Source organism: Pygocentrus nattereri, chromosome 2 (assembly GCF_015220715.1).
Source record: "Pygocentrus nattereri isolate fPygNat1 chromosome 2, fPygNat1.pri, whole genome shotgun sequence".
NCBI classification, from domain to species: domain Eukaryota; kingdom Metazoa; phylum Chordata; class Actinopteri; order Characiformes; family Serrasalmidae; genus Pygocentrus; species Pygocentrus nattereri.
In genome coordinates, this window is record NC_051212.1 from 35,305,711 (window position 1) to 35,311,710 (window position 6,000).

Sequence of the window (6,000 nt, forward strand, 5' to 3'; positions counted from 1 at the left end):
GGAGCACTTAAAGCAAAAAAACAGGTTTCATGCCAAATGTAGTCAATCAGCCAGGAGTGTGAAATTCTTTAGGTTTGCACTAGAGCTACAAGGCTAATGCTAACAAGTAATAGAAGCTAATTACCACACCAATTAGCACTGTGCAAATTTAAATCATAACAAACTTGCCTCAAACCATTTTTGAGCTGTTAAGTAATCTTAACCCCTTAAATCCTAGGCTTATTACATATTACGGCTTATTATTCAGTAACTACAGGGACTTCTGGGCTATTTTTAGATTTTAGAAGTGTATAATTAAACTTTGAGCCCACCAATGGGATCTGGCTATTGAAGGGGTTAAACAGGCACCAACAAGGTCAAAATTACTACCATTATTATGAAATCGAACAAGACCCTTAGCTTTTCTGAGGAGATGGCTAGTGATAGTAATATACAATTCCTTCCAAAAGACCAAAGAAAACCAAAGAAAAATCTCCACAAATTTTGATGAAGATATTTTATTGATGCACTGAACTGAAACAACAAAAGACAAAAATGACAAGACCAAAATGATTAGCCCTCTGACAGATTCTAACAGCTCCTCCAAATTACATGCTTTTTGAGCTTGGACTGGAACCTTGAGCTGTAGATTCTCAACAGGATTGAGATCTGGGCTTTGAGAGGTCCACTAGAGGACCTTGACTTTGGTATCCTTCATAAGGTTTTGAATCAACTTGCAAGTGGGCTTCTGGTCACTATCCTGTTGGAAAACCCAACAGCGACCTAAAGCCAGACTGACTTTCTTTTGTCTGTATTTTTGTGGACGTCATGCTCAAGTTTGTGATAACTGGGGTGATGGGGAGTGTAAGCGAGCTTCCAGTATTTGTTAGCTGCATCTGCCTCATAGCTCTGTCGGAAAGCTAGTAAGTAAACTTTAAAAATCAATCTTGTTTTGGCTGGCCAATTACATTTAAGACAAGAGGAAATTGAGTAAATGTAACCTCTTTGAAGAGGGTTGCCAAATGAGCTTTATAGAGAGACGTCTTTAATGTACTGTGTACAGCCATAGTTCTTAAAAGGGCCCCACCCCCACACATCAATCATATTCCTTTGTATGCAAGAATAGAACAGATTGATCTTGATAAAAAAAAAAAACAACCCAAGAAAATATCTGGACTCAATGTGTTTTTGATAAATAACAGTAAATACGTCAAAAAAAACTTACTAGTTCAATTCAAGTTTATTTGTATAGCGCTTTTTACAACAATGTTGTCACAAAGCAGCTTTACAAAAGTTTGAGAACACACAGTTACAACATATATCCCCCAGTGAGCAAGCCAGAGGCGATGGTGACAAGGAAAAACTCCCTCAGTCTGGAGGAAGAAACCTTGGGAGGAACCAAGACTCACAAGGGGAGACCCATCCTCCTCTGGACAAACAGTGTTTACAATTTAATAAGCTAAATACCAAATCAAAGCTAAGAGGATCTCTGTTTGAAGTCTAGATGGTAAAGCTTTAGAAACTGCACTGGTAGAGGCAGTCTCTGACTGAGGCAGACTCTGACTGAGTCTTTATGGAAAGTGGGCGTGAGCTGAAACAGTCCCATCCTATCTCAATGCTGGTACATCTGGATGGCACAGTGATGTAATTGAGGGTGTTGCAGCACAAATGAACAGGAGAGCGGGTTGGTGATGGTGAGGAGGAGGCCCTGATGGTCAGTCTTCAGCAGGGTGGGAGGGCAGTCATTACCTCAGGAAGGGTGAAAAGACAAAATTAGTTCTGCTCATAAATATGACTGTAATAAATATGATTTCCCCCAGAGTGTGGCTGGTGAGTCCGGCAGATCTAGCTATAACAGCATAAACTAAAAGGAGAGAACCAGAAGGTAACATACATATGAGAGTACCCTGACACATCCCCCCACTCCACCGTCACCAAACCTGTGTGATCGCGTGAAGTGGTGGGTCAACAGCACCAACATCTCAGTATTAGTAAGTAAAAGTGGTGTAAGTGACTGCTTACATCACTTAGATCTAGAAATGGTTCTTAATCTCAGCCTAACGTGCATTAATAGCCAGTTGCACTGTGGCCTTGTTACATTTTTGAAGATCAAGGAGGTCTATTAAAATATGATAGCACCAGTGTTACCAAAATATCGCCCTATTGGTTTCACATACAAAAAAAAGTGCTTTATGCAAAATATTATAGCAATAATATTATAGTGTATTACAGTAGATTGTTTTTTATGCCAGTGTATTATTGGGAGAATGATGTGACTTGGTAGTGCTGAACAGCTCATTCCATGTTTTGGGCAGGACAACACCTTGTATGTATTTTTTACCAGTAGAGGGCGCCCTTCTTGATCAGAGAATCTTAGATATGCTCAATGTCAGCCTGGATGACATTACAGTCACTTACATTCAAGATGAGAATATACATGTAAGGAGACAGATGGCAATGCAGCTTTAAAACTGCAGTCTGGGAAGCTGATAAGCATATTTCAGTAAAGCTGTCTATAAGACACCAAAGAGAGAGTGAAAAAGAAAAAGTAACATGTCCTACTGCTGCTCCACTGAGTGGTCAGTTTGTTTATCATAGGTTAAAAGGCATGAGATCACTGCAGAAGTGATGATGACTATATGATGGCAATTGTTTTCCTGTCTTTGTAGGTTATTATCAGCATCTTCTGTAGGAGTGTAGCTAAATACTGCTGTGCCATGCCTAACCCAGTTCAAACTATAAAGGGGCACTCCACTGGTTTTTCAAAATTTCAGCATAAATGAATGTATAAGACGTAAACAAAGTCATTCAGAGTGGTTTGATGTAAAACGTTGCGTTCTAGACAAACGTTCCAACTGAAAGCTCTTTTCAGGGGCAATGATAGGAACCAGGTGTCGTGATGTTTACAGTGTAAATATATCCATTTTATTTTACTATCCAAAACCACCAGTGAACCTACATGTGCCTTCTGAGTTTTTACACGTAATGCTGATAATGATAAAATGGTGGTAAATCTGAAAAAAGGATTTTTCTTCAGCTGCTATTTTGCCTCATAACATCTTGCATGTACCACGCCACAAAACCATTGCATGAGAGTGAAGCCAATGTACTCATGACTACTTTATGTAATAACTTTCTGTCAGGCAGCTTTTATGTGCTTTGAACCTTTCTGTCATTACTGTGATTGCAGTGGCTAATTTCACATCAAACCACTCAGAATGACTTTGTTCACAGCTTTTTATGCAGAAATTCTGAAAAATCAGTGGATCAAATGCTCTTCCTCTTTTACTTTTTATAATGAAAACTACAGTTTTTAATAAATCAGTAAAATATCCCCACATCTCACATGTCAGATATTATTACTGGATTGTCAACCAACCTCTCCCCTCCACCCCTACCCCAACCCTCCCCCTCCCCGCCCCCCCTTTCTGGATTGGCGGTGTAATGTAGTTGCTGTGTTTCTGCTTGATGCCAATCCATGCATATATCTGTATGTGTGTGTATATATACATACATATGCTGAGCACTTGTATATATTGTTTTGCTGTCCTGTCTAGTATTTACTGTCATGTGTGTATGTTGTATTCTGCACTCATTTCACGCAGTCATGTATCTGCACTATATGTATTCCTGTGTAATGTGCTGCTGTCCTGTGTTGAAACCATGGGGCCAGAACAACAATATCGTCTGTCATCGGCTGTCTGTTCTACACATTCAAAGTCCTTTACTCGTCTAGGATGAGAAGGAGGGTGGGAAATATCATGGCTGACCCCTTACACCCTGGTCACGCTCTCTTCCGGCCATTTCCATCTCAGCGGAGACCAAAAGACTTGGACCAACCGCCTTCTTCACATCTTATTTCCCCAGGCAGCCATCATCCCACTGGACCCTTCTCCCATCCCTCTGCTTTAAACTGCTGCACATGCACTTTATCATACACACTGTAATGCACCGTCCACTGTATATATCACACCATCCATCCATCCATTTTCTAAGCCGCTTCTCCGTCAGGGTTGCGGGGGGATGCTGGAGCCTATCCCAGCAGTCTTCGGGCGGAAGGCAGGATACACCCTGGACAGGTTGCCAGTCCATCGCAGGGCATATATATCACACCATAATCCTGAATAAGTGCCTCTCCCACTTTCCTCCATGGTCAGTGCATGTATATACTTTAACTTGTTATAATGTTTACATTTAAATTTATAGATATTTTAGCTGCTGAATTCACAATATAACTCCAAGTAAATCAAACTTCTGTGAAATCAAACTGTCCACTTAGGAAGCAACACTGATTGACAATCAATTTCACAGCTGTTGTGCAAATGGAATAGACAACAGGTGGAAATTATTGGCAATTAGCAAGACACACTCAATAAAGGAGTGGTTCTTCAGGTGAGGACCACAGACCACTTCTCAGTACCTTTCTGCTTTCTGGCTGATGTTTTGGTCACTTTTGAATGTTGGTGGTGCTTTCACACTCGTGGTAGCATGAGACGGACTCTACAACCCACACAAGTGGCTCAGGTAGTGCAGCTCATCCAGGATGGCACATCAATGCGAGCTGTGGCAAGAAGGTTTGCTGTGTCTGTCAGCGTAGTGTCCAGAGGCTGGAGGCGCTACCAGGAGACAGGCCAGTACACCAGGAGACGTGGAGGAGGCCGTAGGAGGGCAACAACCCAGCAGCAGGATCACTACCTGCGCCTTTGTGCAAGGAGGAACAGGAGGAGAACTGCCAGAGCCCTGCAAAATGACCTCCAGCAGGCCACAAATGTGCATGTGTCTGCACAAACGGTTAGAAACCGACTCCATGAGGATGGTATGAGGGCCCGAGGTCCACAGATGGAGGTTGTGCTCACAGCCCAACACCGTGCAGGACGCTTGGCATTTGCCAGAGAACACCAGGATTGGGAAATTCGCCACTGGAGCCCTGTGCTCTTCACAGATGAAAGCAGGTTCACACTGAGCACATGTGACAGAGTCTGGAGACGCCATGGAGAGCGATCTGCTGCCTGCAACATCCTTCAGCATGACCGGTTTGGCAGTGGGTCAGTAATGGTGTGGGGTGGCATTTCTTTGGAGGGCCGCACAGCCCTCCATGTGCTCGCCAGAGGTAGCCTGACTGCCATTAGGTACCGAGATGAGATCTTCAGACCCCTTTTGAGACCATATGCTGGTGTGCTTGGCCCTGGGTTCCTCCTAATGCAGGACAATGCTAGACCTCATGTGGCTGGAGTGTCAGCAGTTCCTGCAAGATGAAGGCATTGAAGCTATGGACTGGCCCGCCTGTTCCCCAGACCTGAATCCAATTGAGCACATCTGGGACATCATGTCTCGCTCCATCCACCAACGCCACGTTGCACCACAGACTGTCCAGGAGTTGGCGGATGCTTTAGTCCAGGTCTGGGAGGAGATCCCTCATCAGGAGCATGCCCAGGCGTTGTAGGGAGGTCATACAGGCACGTGGAGGCCACACACAATACTGAGCCTCATTCTGACTTGTTTTAAGGACATTAAATCAAAGTTGGATCAGCCTGTATTGTGTTTTTCCACTTTAATTTTGTGTGTGACTCCAAATCCAGGCCTCCATTGGTTAATAAATTTGATTTCCATTGATGATTTTTGTGTGATTTTGTCATCAGCACATTCAACGTTGTACAGAACAAAGTATTCAATGAGAATATTTCATTCATTCAGATCTAGGATGTGTTATTTGAGTGTTCCCTTTATTTTTTTGAGCAGTGTATAGAGGGACACTCCACTGATTTTTCAAAATTTCAGCAGAATTAAATGGTTAACATGTAAACAACTCATTCAGAGTGGTTTGATGTAAAACGTTTCATCTGAGAGAAACTTTCCATCTCAAAGTTCTTTACAGTGGTGGTGTTAGGAACCAGGTGTGTTGTGATGTTTAAATGTGAATATATCCATTTTATTTTATGATTCAAAACTACCAGTGAACCTACATGTGACTTCTGAGCTTTTTTTACATATTGTTCATAATGATAAAATAGTGGCAAATAT